General features: G+C 45.5%; 1 long non-coding RNA gene across 4 annotated transcripts in view; it reads right to left on the bottom strand.

Moving 5' to 3' along the window:
* LOC307016374 overlaps positions 1-8,826 on the bottom strand; it is a 157,711-nt gene extending 148,885 nt beyond the window's left edge. The window contains exons 1-6 of one of the 4 annotated variants that reach the window (XR_013801787.1): positions 8,353-8,826; positions 2,604-2,735; positions 2,408-2,517; positions 2,199-2,320; positions 1,979-2,053; positions 1,218-1,683 (exon numbers count right to left, since the gene is read on the bottom strand). This is a non-coding gene — a long non-coding RNA (uncharacterized lncRNA). Of the gene's footprint in view, positions 1-1,217; positions 1,684-1,978; positions 2,054-2,198; positions 2,321-2,407; positions 2,518-2,603; positions 2,816-8,352 lie in introns of those variants that run through there. The other 3 variants (XR_013801789.1, XR_013801788.1, XR_013801790.1) reach the window with 3 other exon arrangements.
* Positions 8,827-20,680: the final 11,854 nt, after the last annotated feature.

Here is a 20,680-nt window from a genome sequence, read left to right as displayed (position 1 = left end):
ACCTGAGCAAGCTGCACGGATCCTCAAGATTTTCAATGAAGCTCCTTCACTCTTGGCTGCCAGCCCGGGGAAGACCACCCTTGTTGAGCATGTCATCGGACTAAAAGATGGACAACCAATCCGCCAACGTCCCTACCGTGTCCCACAAAAAAATGGTAGAAGAACTGCAGAAAGAGGTAGAAGAGATGATAAAACTTGGAGTGATTGAGCCATCCAACTCAGAGTGGTGCAGCCCGGTGGTCATCGTCTTCAAAAAGGATGGGTCTCTACGGATATGCATGGATTTCTGGAAGGTCAACTCCTATCCCTATCCCATGCCAAGAATTGATGACTTGCTGGAGCGGGTTGGAGCTGCCAAGTATATCAGGATATCCTAGCACTGCCTCAAAACCAACAAGGAGCTGGTAAGGATTTCATTTGCTATTACTGCCAGCAGCCAGGCCACATAGCTTCTGTGTGTCCCCTACGCAAAGCTAAGGTCACAGGCGCTTGCTATGCACCCGTGCAGAGTTCGGGCCCATTGGGGATCAAGAGGAACGTGTTCAACGATATAAAGCTGTCACTGTTAATGGCCAGCAGGTCACTACTTTGTTGGATACTGGTAGCTTCATGTCTCTAGTGAAGCAAAGTCTTGTGCCAATTAGAACTATGGACTACAGCAGACAAACAGACATTTTGTGTGTTAATAAAATAGGAGAAAATAAATTAAATAACTTTTGAAAATGTGTGCATCTTAAAAGTGCTTAATTTTAGATAAATAAAATAAAGTTTAGGAGCAGCTTGCGTTTCCCTTTTTCTTTGTTAACCATTTCACATCATGACTTAACAGTTTCAGACGATTATAGAACAATATCAGTGTTTACACATCATAACAATTGAACAGTTTTAAAGTTTCTCTTTCTTTCCCTCTTATATTTCAGTCCCTCACTCACTTTGTTCGTTTCAGTGCGAGAATTGAGCTTGAGCTTGTCCTGCCAGGAGTTTAAATCTGGGCTGAAATGGTGTCTGGGCTATTCTCATACACACTGGGGTGGACTGGGACAAAAATTCAGCCCTGGCATTTTCTGTCCAGACCAGCCCACTACATTTTCAGCGGACACTACATAGAAGTCCACTAAACTTGCGGCATCTTCTCTCATGCATACTACAAAGGAGAGTCATATTCCTTGATAGCAGTTAACAAATAAAGCACTTAACTATGAACTCAAGGACTAAAATTGACAGCTATATCAATCAATCTTTATTCATTATAGTGTCAAATCACAACAGAAGTTATGTCATGACTAGGGGTGGGACGAGACTAACGGGAAGAACCCTTATGCTACCCTTTCAGTTTTTAGTCTGTGACTGTGAAAATCTTTTGGTGTAAGCCCAGTATTAGTTAAAACCAGACTCGGACAATAATAACAAAAAAATATCCTGACAAATAATCTAAATAGAAACATATTACAGACAGTAGCAGCATTAGAGCTGAAACTCACTCACTCACTCATTATGAAACCATAAATAGAGAATTGGAAAAAAAAAAATATATATATACTGTAGCTGTGTGAAAAGTCTAAGACATGGGTTACAGGTCTGAATAGATATGCATTCTCATATACGTGTATGTGCACAAGTATGTATTGCTCTATACTTCCTCGTCCGCAGCCAGCCAGCTCCACTCCTCACCAAATTCGTGACCTGAAAGAAACAGCAAACAGAACTTGTACTCAGTATCTGTGTACTGACAAATATATGTAGCCATGTAGCCTTTTTGTGACGTAGTGACACTTAGTCAACAAATGTATCTGTCATGAAGGATGACTTAAGTCTCAAAAGAGCCCTAAGGCCTACCTGCATAACTGTTAATTGAACTTAAAAGATATGCAGATGTTTGAAATTAAAACCATCAATATGAAAATCTTCAGCCAGGAAATAATCATAATCAAACCTTTTGTTTCAATCTGAGACAAAACAAATTGCATAATAAACTCACAAAGTCAAGACGAAGCTCTCAGATATGATGGATGACTCAAGCATCATAGAAGAACTTCTAGCAGGTCAGGAACACCTGTTTGACAGGAGATAATGGTAGCAGAGAATATAAAGAGACATTTATGAATTACCAATTGTCATTTTATCACACATATAGTATGTTTCTTCACATAAACCTTTAAACATAACCTTTAAACATACACATATTGCATTCCTCTCACCACATGAAATAAGCTCAGGAACCTAAAAGTGGCCCAGTGAATGATGGAGGAGACAAAGCAGGTCCTCAAAAGGGGACAGAGGGAAAACAACTCCTTAGGCTCTCATATATAGGGTGGTCCACCTAAAAGAGACATGGAAACATTATTAAGTCTCTCATCATCACAAATCAAGTATGAATTCATATAACATTATAAGACACATGACATACTCAACAAATCATAGACTTCTCAAAAAGTAGTGAAGTGGTAAGGGAGCGAATCCTTGAAAATGGACGGAGGGGGAACAACTCCTCAAGCTCTCACATGTCAAGTGGTCAACCTGAGAGGGAATCGGATACATTATTAAGTCTCTAATCATCACAAATTAAGTATGATTTCATAAAACATAAAAAATGATAAACTCACCATACTAGAGGAGACTCAACAGCCAAACTTTGGTGCAGTGAAGGTAGAGAGTGGAGGCAGAGAGAGAGCAAGTCCTCGAACATGGACGGAGGGGGAACAACTCCTCAAGCTCTCACATGTCAAGTGGTCAACCTGAGAGGGAATTGGATACATTATTAAGTCTGAAAAATAAATAAAATGTTTTCCTCTGTCCTGCACCTAGAGTTGAAAACTTTTGGGATGTACGTTTCTTTCAAAACTTTTTTAAAATTATGAAGTATGAATTTATACAACATTAAAAAATACATGATAAACTTACCAAATTCGAACAGTGGTCCTAAATGAGAGAACAAGTCCACATATAGAACAGAGGGAGAACGACTCCTCAAATATATCAGAACAACCTGTAATGGAGAATAATTGATAATTTAGTGTACATGATCACATCATTAAGGATCAACACATAAGCACAATACAACTTCTGAAAAGCATCATTAAAATGACAAATAATGAATTACTACATCCATAATGTGTGATGTGTGATAATAACAATAATATTAAATATTTCTCGCCTTATCAGTGGAGCAGCTTTTTAAGCAGCTCACTCTTCTCTGCAAGTCTGTCTATCACAGAGTCAGAGTCCAAGGACATGAGGATGTCTTTCTCTGTGGCCATCAACAAAAATGCCTCCAATTTATCAGATGAGAGGGTGCTTCTGAGTCTGTTTTTAATAAACTTCGAAATTGAAAATGTGCGCTCACCTGTGTGAGGGATAATGTAAGCAGGTATTTGAAGTATAAGCAAGGCCTAGGACAGGGTATGCATCTGTTAGCATGTTGAAACGGCGAAGTATCTGGTAGCAGCACAGAGGGCATTCTTTGCAGGAGCAACAGCTTATGGGAGTTATCTCAACCTCTTCTGTGTTGTCCTCCTCACCACCTGATTCATCTTCTACTGTTCTTGCTTTGTACTCTGCCAATGGGGATGCCTTCAGCCTGTTCCACTGGAGTGCAAAGCTTTTCAACTCGGCCTGCATATTTTCCTTGGTTGCCCTCCTTCCGTTGTGACGAAAAGGGAGCCGAGCCAGAAGGCAAAGCTCTCTGTCTACCGGGCCATTTTCGTTCCTACCCTCACCTATGGTCATGAAGGATGGGTCATGACCGAAAGAACGAGATCGCTGGTACAAGCGGCCGAGATGGGTTTTCTCCGCAGGGTGGCTGGTGTCTCCCTTAGGGATAAGGTGAGAAGTTCGGTCATCCGGGAGGGACTCGGAGTTGAACCGCTCCTCCTTCGCGTCGAAAGGAGCCAGTTGAGGTGGTTCGGGCACCTAGTTAGGATGCCACCTGGGCCCCTCCCTAGGGAGGTGTTCCAGGCACGTCCAGCTGGGAAGAGACCAAGGGGTAGACCTAGAACCAGATGGAGGGATTATATCTCTTCTCTGGCCTGGGAGCGCCTTGGGATCCCCCAGTCAGAGCTGGTTGATGTGGCCAGGGAAAAGAAAGTTTGGGGCTCTCTGCTGGAACTGCTACCTCCGCGACCCGACCACGGATAAGCGGGAGAAGATGGATGGATGGATGGATGGCCCTCCTGTCAAATCCTTGCAAGCACTTGCTTAAAGAGCCTGTGACACGAACCCAACAACTGTTGTGCAATGAAATAGTGGGCTACTAGTAATCTCGAACCGTCAGTTTAAAAAAGAAAAAGCGATACCGTTCCGATAAATATCAATAATTTCGAACATCGCGGGAAAATTCCTTCGACTCATTTTGAGGTTTTGGGGGAAGCCGGAAGTGACGTCAATGCGGGAACGCTTCACTTTGCGGCGAGAGAGCCAAACACAGACAAAGTGTGTTGTCATGCGTAGAAATGGTGAATTACTGAGTTTAGGCACGTTAATAACGTTTTAATTAAGTTGACTACAGTATATTCATATTTGTCAGTGCTTTCATGTCAATTCGGCGAACATAAACATAAATGATCGTGGTGAAGATGATGATTAAATTAGGATTAAAAATCGGTAGTGAGAGCTGCTGAATTTCCTCCCGTCGGATGTGATATAAAAACAAATCGATTATTTTTGTAAACTCAAGTGGATGAAACTACATTTATTAGTGCTTTCATGTCAATTCGGCGAACATATGATACATTAAATGATCGTGAGGCTGATGATTTAAAAATATTTTGTTTGAGCCGGTCTGCATTTCCTGATGAGAAAACAAACCTTAGCTTTTTGTAGTTGCAGTCAGTGGTGTAGTGGGCGTTGGACTTATTTGAAGCATGATTTCTTTTTTTAATAGTCTAATACATCTAAAATCATTGCCAGTGTTATCAGTTGCAAGTGTGTGTTTGTTGTAATAATGACGAAAACATAATAGGCAGATTTCACAGTAATTATAATAGAAACGTAGCTCAAGCATTTATGCAACTTGATTTGAAGCGTGTGTGTGTGAGGGGCAGAACTGTGTGTGTAGGGTGACCAGGTGTCCCGCACTGTGCGGGACTGCACACACAGCATTTTTATTATTTGTCCCGCGTCCCACACATTGAGACTATGTCCCGCATTTGAGTGATAGTCGCGCAGAAAGGCCGGATCGGTTCGCTGACAGCCAGCACCGCCCTTTATTATTATATTGTCTAAACGGCATCATGTAAGTTGCGCTGACAGGCGACACAGAGGTCCCCAAGCCCCCCCCCCGTTGACAGTTCACGAGCGCGTTCACGCTTGCGCGTATGCAAGTCCCCTCTTCCCAAGAACCTTGATGACATCTATGATGCGCTCCAAAACCTGCCGTCTCTTTCTGACCTGCTCTCTGTGCGCCGACATCTGACTGCCACCAAACACACTGCTGATATCAGCACTGGCGGATTTCAAGAGGTAAGCTTCAGCACAGTTTCTGTGTCCACTGCTTCTCTCATGCTCCTCTGTGCGCTGGTGTATATGCCTCCAATCTGACATTCCACTGATGAACAGACTGCTATCAGTTATCTTACCGAATGCCATGCAGATGAAACAATACAGCATGTGACGCTCTGGACAGTATGTCAGCCACCTTCTAATGGTGCCGTCTCTGCTACAGAACACTTTCTGCACCACTGGATTGCTACTTTTTTGCTGAGGATGGTAATTTAAAAATGACTGGAGATTTCTTTGATCAGGTTGTGAAAACAAATCTGTTATTTGACTGGCACACTCATAGCTCTCAACAGCTGTTTCCCTCTCAGGTGATCCTGTATTTGGGCTGACACACTCCTCACTCTCTCCAGCCTTTTCCCTCTCAGGTGATCCTGTCTTTGGGCTGACATACTCCTCACTCTCTACAGCCTTTTCCCTCTCAGGTGGTGCAGTCTTTGGGCTGCCTGAATTGGTCTGGCTCTCTCCCTGAACGGACCAGCTGGACTTGCCCTGAACCTGTCTGGGCTGGACATAGGGAAAGCATTTATCATTAGATGGGGAAATAACTCAAAACTACAGAATAATGTACAGCGCCACCTACAGGCCTGGCACTCCGGTAGTGTACGCTGGCGCGACTAGCTGCCGCTGCTCTCCGGTTGCCTTTTTTATTGTTTTTACGATTCTCTGTACAGCTTGCAGCAGATCACCTATCTGTGGCGAACGGGATACTGGTGGTCTCTACTCTGGGCTACTGTCAAAACGATCTAGACTGTTCAAATTTAGCGTGTTGGCGTTCTACTCACCTGAGTACACAGAAACAGCCCTCATTAAAATCACAAACGACCTCCTGATAGCAGCTGACTCTGGACAATTATCCATCCTCATCCTCCTTGATTTAAGTGCAGCCTTTGACACCATTTCCCACTCCACCCTCCTTGACCGACTTACATCCATTGGCTTATCTGACACACCCCTAGACTGGTTTCACTCATATCTCTCCGGCCGTACTCAGTTCATTCAGTTAAAATCATTCACATCCCATCCCTCCCTCATCTCCTCCGGTGTCCCCCAGGGCTCTGTCCTTGGCCCCATCCTCTTCATCATCTACCTCCTCCCCCTTGGACAGATTTTCCGTAAACATAACATCAATTTCCACTGCTATGCGGACGACACCCAGCTATACGTCTCCTCCAAACCCTCTTCCACCTTCCCACCCCCCTCCCTCTGTACCTGTTTACAGGAAATCAAATCCTGGTTCACCTCAAATTTCCTAAAACTCAACAGTGATAAAACTGAGGTAGTCCTCATTGGTTCAAAACTCACACTCACCAAGCAACCCAGTTTTACTCTCACCATCGACAACTCCCCGGTTTCCCCCTCCCCTCAGGTCAAGAGTCTGGGTGTCGTCCTCGACAGCACCCTCTCCTTCCACACCCATATCAACAACACCATCCGGTCGGCCTATTTTCATCTCAGAAACATAAACCGCCTCCGCCCCTCACTCACTCCCCACAGTGCCGCTATCCTGGTCCACTCTCTCGTCACCTCCCGCTTGGACTATTGCAATTCCCTTCTCTATGGTCTCCCCCACAAACACCTACACAAACTCCAACTGGTCCAAAACGCTGCTGCCCGTATCATCACCAGAACCCCTGTCATCAGTCACATCACCCCTGTACTACACCAACTCCACTGGCTTCCCATTAAACACCGCATTGACTACAAGATCCTCTTTCATACTTTCAAAGCCATTCATAACCTCGCCCCCCCATACCTGTCTGACCTTGTCCATGTCAACATTCCCACCCGGTCTCTTAGGTCTGCCTCCTCCATCACTCTCAAAGTTTTCCCAGCCCGTCTCTCCACCATGGGGTCAAGAGCCTTCAGCCGCTCTGCCCCTCACCTCTGGAACTCCCTCCCCCCTGATATTAGAAACATGGACACTATCACCACTTTCCAAACTCACCTCAAAACCCACCTGTTCAGGCAAGCGTATGGCTGACCTGTGCTGCAAGCTGTATGTTTTTAGTAGTTATGTTTTTAAACTGTGTTTTGCTTTTAACTATGTTTGTAAAAATTGTTTTTAACCTTGTTGTACGGCGACCTTGAGTGCCTTGAAAGGCGCCTTATAAAATAAATGCATTATTATTATTATTATTATTATTATTATTATTAAGATAAAAGATTAGTTCATATTGAACGAAACGTTCGCGAGCGTAACAACACTAGTGGCTTTGCCATGTTTTCATTATGACACTTAGTGTTTTCCAATGCAAAAAAGTCAGATCTTTGTGACAATACCTGAAAATGCTCAAGACAGCACTATACACAGCCATTTGAAAACTACAGTAAAAGTAACACATTTACAAAGAAATTAAAGTTACACACAAATTATGAAATAGTTACCACCTCAGTAAACAATAAATGAATTGAAAGATTACAATAAATTCAATGGCAAATATTGCAAATTAATCTAATTATTTCCTATAGGTTTACTTATATTTTTTGCTAAAATTCAAAGTATCTCATCTGTATTTTACAATACAGCTTGATTCTGCAGCTTCATCTCTACTTACAGCTCGTTGGTCCATGTGAACGTTTACTGTTGCTATGGCTACAAGAAACCGCTGACGTTAGCAGCTCTTAGCTAGCCTAGCTAAATCATCTGAACAATAAAAACCCATAATATCACAATTCGGCATATTTAAACAAAATCAACCACAACTACCAACATTCACAGCCCTTCAACTCTGTTGTCACAAGTAGGACTATGCAGTTAATTAGGTCACATCACATTCAATGTAAAAACGTTTTCTACTTTTTTTTTGGACATGTCTCAAAAATGTAGCCTAGCCAGCCCAGGCTAACGTCACTTACGATGTATGCCTCCACTCGCTCGTCTCCCGGCGCAGAAGCACCTGCTGGGGCGGTGACCACGGCACCAAATAGGTCCGTCAATTTAGAATATTTAGCAGCCTCCACCTCCAGAGACTTCAGCTTTTTAAGTCGCAGTTTTTCAGCGCCACCCGGGCGTTTCTTCTGCTTATCCATTTTCAGCTCAGCAGCAGGCAGCCCGTCCCGCGACTCCCACCCATGCCATGAGGTCCCGCCCCACCCTGGTTTGTGTTGTGATTGACAGCACTGTCAGGGCTCTCTGAGCTTATCAGCTCATGATTGATTGACAATGACAAACAATAGACCAATAATATGTGTCGATGCTGGCAACACACTGCTAGCCCTCTGTAGCCAATTGGCCGGCCCAATTGGAGGGAATTTAGAGGAAAAAAAACGAAAAGAAAAAAAAAACATTGCGGACCGGCCCACATTGGGTCAACGGCCCACCGGGACGATGCCCGGTATGCCAGATGGCCAGTACACCCCTGCATACACACATGCAGGTGCTCATTGGTTAGCCTCGGTTAGCCTGCCCTGGAACGATATTTCTTTTTTTCTGACTTGAGAGGGAATGTTTGGTCAAACACTTTGTGTTTTGTCTCATAGTGGCGTTTTGGCACTTTTAATGAGTGCCACGGTCTCTGAACAAATGAGACACTGGTTCTGTGCTCCCAGTGGGCAGGATGAATGAGTCCGTCCACTCAGGGTTAATAACTCTGTTCTCACTGTCCACTTTCCTCTTCTTGGAGAGCGCCATGTGTAGTTATTTGTCTCTCCCTGTCTGCCGCTAACACGCCTGTTCACTCTCCTCTCCGCTTCTCTCCGTGTATCGCTAATTATTCTCTTCACTCAATTTCCTCTCCGCTTCTCTCTGCCGCGCTCTCGTCTCTTCTTCTGTGTTTCTCTCCCTGTATCGCTTACTCGTCTCTTTCGCCCCCTGTCGGCGGCGGTTAAAAAATTGAAAATCCCCTATTAATGTATTGATTATAGGTCCGGGTCCGTATAGGTCGGCGTCTGGGTCCGGATCCGGACCGCGGTCCGCCTGTTGCCGACCCCTGGTATAGGGCGTAGACACGGAGCCGTTTGGCCCCCCGGAGCTACCCACCTTGGGACCCATTATCGTTATCTGCGTTTCCCTGTCGGCCTCGTGTGGCCGAACCTTCTATCTATATGATAGAGAACTGTAGCGGATACGACCGTTACCGTTCGTTCTCGTGTGGCTCCAGCCTAAAACAGTTACTAAGTCAGCCTACTCTCCCTTTAAGAATATATCGAGGATTCAAATAATAATTTCACTGGGATATCCATTAGCCACGCCCAGAGCTATGGCCGCACCCTCTGCCAGCCATTCACGAAACAAAGCTTCCCAAACCTTTCAGCGATTCATGCCGGATATGTACAGCGTAGGGCACTGAAGAACGATGCTGTTCCTACTTTGTTTGGACTAGCGGGAGATTCGGGTACAAAACCTGTAAGTATTCATTGTTGTTTGTGTATTTATGACGTTTAAAACAAACAAGGTATATCTACAACGACTGTGTAAATGGGTTAACGTTTTTCGGGCTGCCAAGCCATTGACACAGTGCTAACTGCTAAAACCATTAAAACCGTATAAGATTGCAATTGTAAACACGTTCTTGCTAGCCTAATATGAACCACTAGCTTTTTTTCATAGTAGGTTGGCATATTACACTGAACAAGCCATTGACTCAGTGCTAACTGGGCTAACGAAGTAGCTAGCGTTTCCATATATCAACTACAATGTCAGCAGATGGCCTTACATGTTTCTCATAGCAGGAGAATGTCTGCATTCACACACAAAATACTAATAGACAGTATACTCCGGGTGATTTACCGTACGGTCAGTACATTATAGTTGGCGTTCCTAGCGTGTATGCTACCAAGCTACTGTTCATAGCGTGTATGCTACCGAGCTAAACAAGAAGGCTACCTAGAGCTAGACATGCTAGGGAAAACATCGTTTTCATGCCAGCTACGATTAATGACCGAACGTAGCAGACTACCTGTATAAGATTGCAACTGTAAACATATTCTTGCTAGCCTAGACTAGCTGTTGTTCATAGTAGGTTGGCATATTACACTGAACAACTAGCAAACGTAGGTTAGCATATTAGCTGGCACGCTAACTGTGTTGATTAGATAGATAGATTAGATAGATACACACTCCTACCACAACTACTACTAACGAATCTAAAACAACTAAGTTTCTCTAATATTTTGTGATTTGCCTTTGATTTCATCCAGCCAGATCAGGAAACTCATGGTGCATCTGGCAGAAAACACATGACGGGATGACCACTCTGATGCCTCGTCCTAAAAAGCCCCGGTGTCGGTACCATATGTGTTCGGGGGCGTCTCTTACCAATGACGTCACGCATTGTGCACATTGGGATTCGCTGAACGGTAATTTACCCAGGGGTGCTCGGGGGCAAATCACATCGACAGATCATGACGAACCAAATTGAAATATTCCTATACTCCTAGCGTGTGAAAATGTTTGTGAAAAACATGTACAAAAAACATGAAAACGGAGCAATGGCTGTACGCCATTGATTGTACGGCAACTAAAGAGGACCATCATACACTGTCAAATTCAGGACTTTTAAAGATAGCCTACACTTCATTCTTTACTTTGTCCGTTATTATATGGAGAAGATATTATTTTTTTCTCCGTCATGTTGTTTCCATAGCAACAACTTCAAACAGGAAGTTAACCTAAATTACATTTAAGACACTGCAACGAAAGTAACAAAAAAAAAGTAAAATGCTTGTGAAAAATGTGTGCAAAGTCTCAAAGTAGCATTTTCAATGGAAATATACATCGAAACATCATGTTTCAGTGAAAACAAGGCCCCACTGATCATCTACTCTCTGAGACGATTCCAGGGATGCCGGACTTGATTTTCAAGCACCAGGGAAAGTGGACAAAAGTGCCCCAGAACAGCCTCTTAATTTACCCAGGGCCTAGTGCTTGGCTTTGGGCATGAACATTCAGGAAACTCCCCTGAGTATTTTATTACATATCTCAACTTTGGAGAGGAGTTGGGGGACGAACGACACATCAAATCACATCTCCACATCAAGCCGAAGCTAATTAGAATATTTTTGACTGCGTAGCCTGCGGGGAAATTGGTGGGCGTGACGTCATTGACGTCATGACGTTGTGACGTCATTGGTAAGAGACGGACCCCGAACACATATGGTACCCCGAACACATATGGTAGGCCTACCGACACCGGCAGCAGCTTACAAAGTTGCGATAGGCAAGATGCCAAAAACGCCTGATATACAGTGTATATATATATGTATATTTACACATGTTCATTTTGTACATTTCTAGCTGAAACCTGGCCACCCTATTGGCCACCCCAAACACCCTCACCATGGGGCCCCAAACAATTTTAGAACATTAAGAAAAAAATGTTTAAGTAACTTTTCATCATTCATCAATAATTAACATTAATATAACGTTATATTGACAATGTAGGCCTACTTACTAAACTTACAATTCATTTAACTTATTTTCTTCTATTTACATGTAATGGTTTGGTCCCGCCTCCGCCTCCAAACGACACTTTCTAGCCATGAGAGCATGTGAGCAGGGATGCTAGTAGTGATGGGCATTTAGAATCCCTTCGGGGACACAAATCGTTTGATTCAGTTCACTTTAAAGATTCGTTCACTAATTCGTTCACCGGTTCGCGAACGACTTCTGGTGATTTGCACGTTCGCGAACGATTCGTCTTTGTACTTAATTCGTTCAGTGAGTCTTCACTACTGCCGAAGTCCGTACAAGAATTTTGCTGGCGTAAAATGTATGATATTAAAACACCTTTTACACCTCACCTTGTTGCCCCATGAATTATGCTCTGGGAATAGGCTACATATTATTTAAGAAATATAATTGGCCATTGTTAAATCTCATAAATTTGTGCCTGACTATATGATGTATTACAGCAGGCTAGCACGTTATACTTTCAAACCCATGCACGTACTATGTGGCCTAACTTAAATCCCAAAGCACTAAACTCCATTTGGCCGAGTTCAAAGTGAATACAAAAATATATCCTCTACATCGGTGACGATTTATTCATATTCTATGTACCCATCTATGTTTACCTTTAGCTAGTGGCTAAGCTAGTGGGACGCTACGGAGCCCAGCTATCCGCCCTCTGAAGCTTTTAGGGCCGACAGGGGGAGGAGAATGTCCCGCTAACGCTGTGTGTGTGTGTTTCACATTAACGGGACGCTATGGAGCTCAGGTATCCGCCCTCTGAAGCTTTTAGGGCCGACAGGGGGAGGAGAATACAACGATGTGTGTATTTATCGCTAAGCTAGCGGCTAAGCTAGCTGGACGCTAAGGTTCAGGTATCCGTCCTCTGAAGCTTTTAGGGCCGACAGGGGGAGGAGAATGTCCCGCTGACGCTGTGTGTGTGTGTTTCACATTAACGGGACGCTATGGAGCTCAGGTATCCGCCCTCTGAAGCTTTTAGGGCCGACAGGGGGAGGAGAATACAACGATGTGTGTATTTATCGCTAAGCTAGCGGCTAAGCTAGCTGGACACTATGGTTTAGGTATCCGTCCTCTGAAGCTTTTAGGGCCGACAGGGGGAGGAGAATGTCCCGCTAACGCTGTTTGTGTGTGTTTCACATTAGCGGGACGCTATGGAACTCAGGTATCCGCCCTCTGAAGCTTTTAGGGCCGACAGGGGGAGGAGAATACAACGCTGTGTGTATTTATTGCTAAGCTAGCGGCTAAGCTAGCTGGACGCTTCAGGTATCCGTCCTCTGAGGCATTTATGGCGGACAGGTTGAGAAGGATGTCCCGCTCCTGTGTGTGTGTGTGTGTAACGGAGCTCAGATGAGAGGGCTCTGATTAGGCAAGGCAAGGCAAGGCAAGGCAAGGCAAGGCAAGTTTATCTATATAGCACTTTTCAACACAAGGCAATTCAGAGTGCTTTACAAAAAATGAAAGACATTAAGAAAATGGCATTTAAAATCAGTCATTAAAAATAAAAGTTAATACAATAAACATTAAAAGAAAAAATACATTGATAAAAGTTACAGTGCAGTCTAAGATATGAATAGTTCAATTAAAAGCAGCGACAAAAAGAAAAGTCTTCAGCCTGGATTTAAAAGTAGTAAGAGTTGCAGCGGACCTGCAGGTTTCTGGGAGTTTGTTCCAGATATTTGGTGATCCAGATGTTTGAACCAGATATTTGGAGCATTAGAGCATGGAGATTAGAGTTTTAATCCTCTGTCAAACTGCATGTTTTCTGACATATTTGATGAGAGATAAAATGATTTTCTGCCACAGGAGTTTGACAGAGAATAACTGAAAAAGTACACAGTAAAATAACTTCATAGTAGCCTACTTGTGGTAGAAGTCCAACTAGTACTGAGTCCAACAGTAAAGTACTTCATTGTATTTGTGGTAGTTGTCTAACTAAGTCAAACTCTGTGTATGGAACATCCAGTATTTCGGAGGGGCCCTAACGAGACCCTCCTCTTGAAAGAAAGGGATATAAGATAAAAGAACTGTAGGAAACAGTTCTGAACTGTTTCCGCCAGTTCTTTAAGTTTGTCGTTCGCAAACTGAGGTTACCTACTGTAACCCCAGCTTCTATGAGTAAATGGGGTAGCCCTCTAAGGCTATCGCTATTGGGTAATCCCCCTGCGCCCCCGCGCAGCACTGAAACACTTGAGTCCACGCCCACCCGCAAGGTGGGCCCCACCCTCGGGCTTCCTTCCGGTATAAATAGGAAGGAGGCCCGACAATCTGCTCCCACACAAAATAACTTTTCTTCAGCTATTCGTAGAGCCAGTGGGGCCCAGCACTTAGAGGGCTACGCCATTTACTCATAGAAGCTGGGGTTACAATAGGTAACCTCAGTTATATTTCGTATATGGCTTCGCCCTCTAAGGCTATCCCTATTGGGTTAAGAGCGAAGCATGATGTAGTCTGCGCCCCACTGGGTCCGCCTGGCACTAGAAGCACAGACACTGCTGCTCAATAACACCCCCTGCCTGTTGTGCCATGCGTAATGGCGCATCACCGTCCCTGGAACATAGCAAAACATGCCTATCTTCGCTGACGGGGTGAAGGCTGGGAACAATACATACTAGCCGCTGTGAGAAAGTAGAGACGAAGGTCCCACCTTGCCCAGCGATCATAGAGGGGGAACAGCAGCTCTCTGCGTGTCAGACCGGTAGGAGAGCGCCCAGCTGGATCTCCGACGTCACTCACTCTGACCAGGCACTCCGTACAAAGTGTGTCAGAGGAAAATGGAACATCCCTCCTATAAGAGGGAAAAGGGGCAGCTCTCCGCGTGCCGAGAGGCAGGAGAGAGGCGCACAGCTGGATCCCTGACGTCACTCACTCCGACAGGACACCCAGTACAGGGTGTGTCAGAGAGGAATGGGAGACATCCCTCAAATAAAAATGAATAAATGAACAGGGGGAAGACCAAGATGCAGCAGTGCAAATATCTTCCACTGACATTCCTCCGTTCAAAGCCGTGGAGGAGGAAATTCCTCTGGTGGAGTGCGCATTGATGTTCTCCGGGGGCTCCACCCCAGAGGAGACATATGCCTGTGACACAGCCTCACACAGCCAGTCAGTCCGTTGTGCAGACAGAGGTTGCCCGATCGAGCGCTCTCTATAGTGCACAAACAGGCGCTGAGAACGGCAACAGGCCGCCGTGCGCGCCACATAGCAAGACAGCGCGCGCACCGGACAGAGGAGATGACATGTGGCTTCTTCCTCCGATTTGTGAGGAGGCGGAAAAAAACCATCCAGGGTGATTACTCTTGACCTGAAAGAGCTTGTGATGACCTTTGGCATAAAGGCTGGGTTAGGGCGTAACAAAGCCGAACTGCCATCTCCTTGGATCCGGAGGCATGACGGAGCCACAGAGAGACCAGATAAATCACTCACCCTTTTCGCTGATGTTAGAGCCAAAAGCAGTACTACTTTGGCTGATAACATTTTAAGGGGAACCTGCTCTAAAGGTTCAAATGGGGCTTTGCTTAGTGCTCTTAACACCAAAGCCAAATCCCATTGAGGCGCAAGTGCGTGTGATACCGGTCTGAGTCTTCGTACTCCTCGCAGAAAACGTTTCGTCAGGGGGTGACTGAACAACGTCCCTGCTCTGAAACCCACGTGACAAGATGATATGGCAGCCGCATATACCTTGATTGTGTTGAAAGCCAAATTCCTGTCTAACAACAGCTGGATGAATGACAGCACGTGAGGCAGGGGGCACGTAATGGGGTCCAGGCTTCTTTCTACACACCAACGCTGGAACGCTGCCCACTTGGCTGTGTAGGACGCTCTGGTAGACGCGGCCCTGGCTACTTGAATTGTACATACAACATCTTGAGAGAGACCCAACCCCTCTAAGTGTTCCCGTTCAGGGGCAATGCCTATAAGTGCTGGCCTATCACTGGGTGACTGGTGATCGCTCCCTCCACCTGCGAGAGAGCGTCCCCGCGCCACGGAATCTCCCACGGCCTGCCTGACAGCGTACGCTGTAGGCATGGAAACCAGGAAGCGCCCGTGCTCTCCGGGGCAATTAGGATCACTGACAGCCGCTCCTCCTGCACTCGATCCAGGAACCGAGGGATCAGCGGGACTGGTGGGAAAGCTTACAACAGTCCCCTGGGCCATGGACGATATGCGAACGCGTCCACCCCCTCCAGGGACAGGGAGAACCAGAGGGCGCAGAGCGCATTCCCGCGTGCGGCAAACAGATCCAACTCCGCCCTCCCGAACCGGCTCCAAACCTGGGCGATCAGCTCGGGATGAAGGCTCCAGTCCTGCTGGCGAGGACCTCCTCTGGACATGAGGTCTACCCCTTTGTTTAATTCGCCGGGCACATACATTGCTCTGATGGAGAGCAAATGTGCACGCACCCAGATCAACAGCCGCCTGGCTGTGTTCAGAAGCTGAGCGTACTCCGCCCTGGCGATTGATGTAGGCTGCCGCGGCTCTGTTGTGCAACTCGATTTTGACAGAATAACAACTGGCTCCTTCTAGAATTGTGTGAGTAACATTCTGTTTTTAGACTTCTCTGTTTCAGTGTGTATACTCTGTATAAATGCTCTGTTGTTGATCTGACTGAAATTGTGATTTTAAATCTCAAAACCGCTACAGTATCTGTCAGGCAGAAACTTGGGACAAGTAATTTGACTGAAACCTTAAAACTGAACTAACTGACTGCTAGGGTTAAACTTTGATTTAAACAATACTAAGAGCTTTATTGAGTAGGTGTAACTGTATTAAGAGTTAAAGTCATTACTTTATAACTTAGGGTTTAATGTAATTGGAAAACCATTGTGACACTGAAAATACAATAACAACTCAGGAGGGAGCCAGTCTCGATTGAGGCCCATCAGCTGATCTGCGGCCACTTCTCCCCCAGACACTGAATTTAAGTCTCATCCTGGTCACTGACCTGCCAGTGTGCAACTCGATTTTGACAGAATAACAACTGGTGACTTCTAGAATTGTGTGAGTAACATTCTGTTTTTAGACTTCTCTGTTTCAGTGTGTATACTCTATATAAATGCTCTGTTGTTGATCTGACTCAAATTGTGATTTTAAATCTCAAAACCGCTACAGTATCTGTCAGGCAGAAACTTGGGACAAGTAATTTGACTGAAACCTTAAAACTGAACTAACTGACTGCTAGGGTTAAACTTTGATTTAAACAATACTAAGAGCTTTATTGAGTAGGTGTAACTGTATTAAGGGTTAAACTCATAACTTTATAACTTAGGGTTTATTGTAATTGGAAAACCATTGTGATACTGAAAATACAATAACAACTCAGGAGGGAGCCAGTCTAGATTTCCTTTTGAGGGCAACCAGCTGCAGAGAGCTAACTAATTAAAGGGGCGTGGCCCCACAGCTGCGAGAACTCAGCAATCAGGTGTCCATTTTAGGCAGCACTTTCCTGGAGCGTTAGCTCCAGCGTCAGTCAGACAAAGACTGACAAAGAAGTCCTGTTGGAGTCACGAGGGAGGCAAAGAGGAGGCAAATCTACTTTGATTGAGCTAAGTATCTCTAGTATTTTATTTTATTTGTTTTTTATTCGCCCCTCATGCTATAATCATGCGTATTTTCTCCATTCCTGTTTATGTGTCTTCCCGCAATTATCACTGGCCCCGTGTATCTCCTAATCGATATAACGGGCCTGCTCTCGTCTATCCCACATGCTCCACTGAGATCCAACATCTAGTTTCAGGTGGCCTGTGGAACTGCCAGTCAGCTGTTCCAAAGGCTGACTTCATCATACGCTTCTCTGCAGTCTCTGGATTTCCTTGCTCTCACTGAGACCTGAATTACTCCATCCAACACATCCACCCCAGCAGCTCTCTCCACAGCATATTCCTTCTCCCACACACCCAGACCCTCTGGCAGAGGAGGTGGCACTGGTCTCCTGCTCTCTCCCAAATGGAGCTTTTCCCTCTTCAAGCTACCTAACTTCACTCCTTCCACCTTTGAATTCCATGCCGTCACAGTAACCCATCCTTTACAATTAACCATTGTTGTTCTCTACCGTCCACCAGGCGCCTTGGGGGACTTCTTGGAGGAATTAGATCATCTCCTCTCACACATTCCAGAAACTGGCCCTCCCGCTGTACTTCTCGGAGACTTCAACCTCCAGACAGGGAAGATAGCTGAACTAACATCTCTATTAACCGCCTTTGCTTTCTCACTGTCTCCATCCCCACCAACTCATAACGCTGGCAATGTCCTTGATCTCATATTCTCAAGGAACTGCACTACTTCTAACCTCTCTGTAAACCCGCTCCACACATCCGATCACTTCTTCATTTCATTCTCTCTACCCCTTTCCAAACATAACGAACTAATCTCTTCTAATTCTGCACCTGTCCGCCGCAACCTTCGTTCCCTCTCCCCCTCTACCTTTGCCTCATTGGTGCTCTCAGCCCTCCCTTCCTCTGACTCGTTCCAACTCCTGCCTCCAAACTCTGTGACAGAAACTCTCCTCTCTACTCTCTCATCCTCTCTGGACTCTCTCTGGACTCTCTCTGTCCTCTCACATCTCGGCAGGCTCGTCAGTCCCCTCTGGCTCCCTGGCTAAATGACGCACTGCGTGCTAAAAGAACCATCCTTCGGGCAGCAGAGCGGAAATGGTGGAAATCCAAACACCATGACGACCTCCTAACCTATCAGGCTCTCCTCTCCTCTTTCTCTGCTTCCATCTCTCAGGCAAAAAGCACTTTCTTTCAAGATAAGATCCAATCTTCCTATTCCAATCCCAAAAAACTATTTTCCATCTTCTCCACCCTCTTGGACCCCCCCAAAGCCCCTTCCCCCTCCTCCCTTCTGTCAAGCGACTTTGTTAACCACTTTGAAAAAAAGGTTGATGATATTCGCTCTTCTTTTTCTGACTCACCTTTACTCACCGCTGGTGCACCAGACCCACCTTTCACTCACACACTGACCTCCTTCTCCCCTCTCTCTCTAAGTGAGGTTCTTACCCTCGTTACCTCTGCCCGTCCTACCACCTGTCCTCTGGACCCTATCCCTTCAAACCTCCTTCAGACTATCGCTCCTGATATTCTACAGTTTTTCACCCATTTCATCAACACTTCTCTAAATTCTGGTCACTTTCCAAACAGTCTCAAGAAGGCAAGAGTAAACCCTCTCCTAAAGAAACCCACTCTCAACCCGTCTGATGTTATAAACTACAGGCCTGTCTCTCTCCTCCCGTTCCTGTCTAAAACACTTGAACGCGCTGTCTTTAAACAACTCTCCTGTTATCTCCATCAGAAAAAACCTTCTGGATCCGCACCAGTCTGGTTTCAAGGCAGGTGACTGAACAGAAACTGCCCTCCTTGCTGTCACTGAGGAACTGCACACGGCTAAAGCAGCCTCCCTCTCCTCTGTCATCATCCTTTTGGACCTGTCTGCTGCATTCGACACGGTGAATCATCAGATCCTCCTTCGCACTCTCCAAGAACTTGGAGTTTCAGGCTCTGCACTATCCCCCCTCACCTCATACCTCAAACACCGCACCTACAGGGTAACTTGGAGAGGGTCCGAGTCCGACCCTTGTCAATTAACTACAGGGGTCCCTCAGGGCTCTGTTCTTGGTCCCCTCCTCTTCTCCTTGTACACAAACTCGCTCGGATCAGTCATTAGCCCGCATGGTTTTTCATACCACTGCTACGCTGACAACACCCAATTAATTCTGTCCTTTCCCCGCTCAGAGACCCAGGTCGTCGCACGCATCTCTGCTTGTCTAGCTGACATCTCTCAGTGGATGTCTGCTCACCACCTCAAGCTCAACCTTGACAAGACTGAACTGCTTTTCCTTCCGGGAAAAGATTGTCCCACTCTTGACCTAACAATCAAGATCGGCACCTCGATTGTTTCCCCGACTCAGACTGCAAGGAATCTAGGTGTGACCCTAGATAACAAACTGTCCTTCACTGCAAATATAGCTGCTACAACCCGCTGCTGCAGATACACTCTTTACAACATCAGGAGGATACGTCCCCAGCCGACACAGAAAGCGACGCAGGTTCTGGTCCAGGCTTTCGTCATCTCACGCCTAGACTACTGCAACTCCCTCCTGGCTGGTCTACCTGCATGTGCCATCCGACCTCTGAAGCTCATCCAGAATGCAGCGGCTCGTTTGGTCTTCAACCTTCCTAAATTCTCCCACACCACGCCGCTCCTCCGCTCCCTTCACTGGCTTCCGGTAACTGCTAGAATCCACTTCAAGAAAATGGTACTTGCATACCATGCTCGAATTGATCTGGCCCTTCCTACATCCAGGACATGGTTAAACCGTACACCCCAGCACGTGCACTCCGCTCTGCATCAGCCAAACAGCTCGCTGCACCCGCACTGCGAGGGGGACCCAAGTTCCCATCAGTAAAAACACGTGGGTTTGCTATCCTGGCTCCAAAATGGTGGAATGAGCTCCCCATTGACATCAAGACAGCAGAAAGCTTACACATCTTCCGGCGCAGACTGAAAACTCATCTCTTTCGACTCCACTTCGAGCGATAGAACTATTAACAAAGCACTTGTATACTAATAAAGGACTGGCTTATCTAAAGCCAGTTGAGTAGCACTTGAAATGTTTTAGCTCTATGAAACCTGATGTACTAATATAATTCTGTTTTCTTCAAGTTTGTACTTTGTTGGTCGAACGCACTTATTGTAAGTGGCTTTGGATAAAAGCGTCAGCTAAATGCAATGTAATGTAATGTAATGTTGTCTGTGCGAATCAATACATGCTGATTC

Source organism: Notothenia rossii (assembly GCF_949606895.1).
Source record: "Notothenia rossii genome assembly, chromosome: 8".
In the NCBI taxonomy this organism is placed as follows: domain Eukaryota; kingdom Metazoa; phylum Chordata; class Actinopteri; order Perciformes; family Nototheniidae; genus Notothenia; species Notothenia rossii.
The sequence above is the reverse complement of the archived record's forward strand: the minus strand, read 5'-3'. Positions and strand labels throughout refer to the sequence as shown.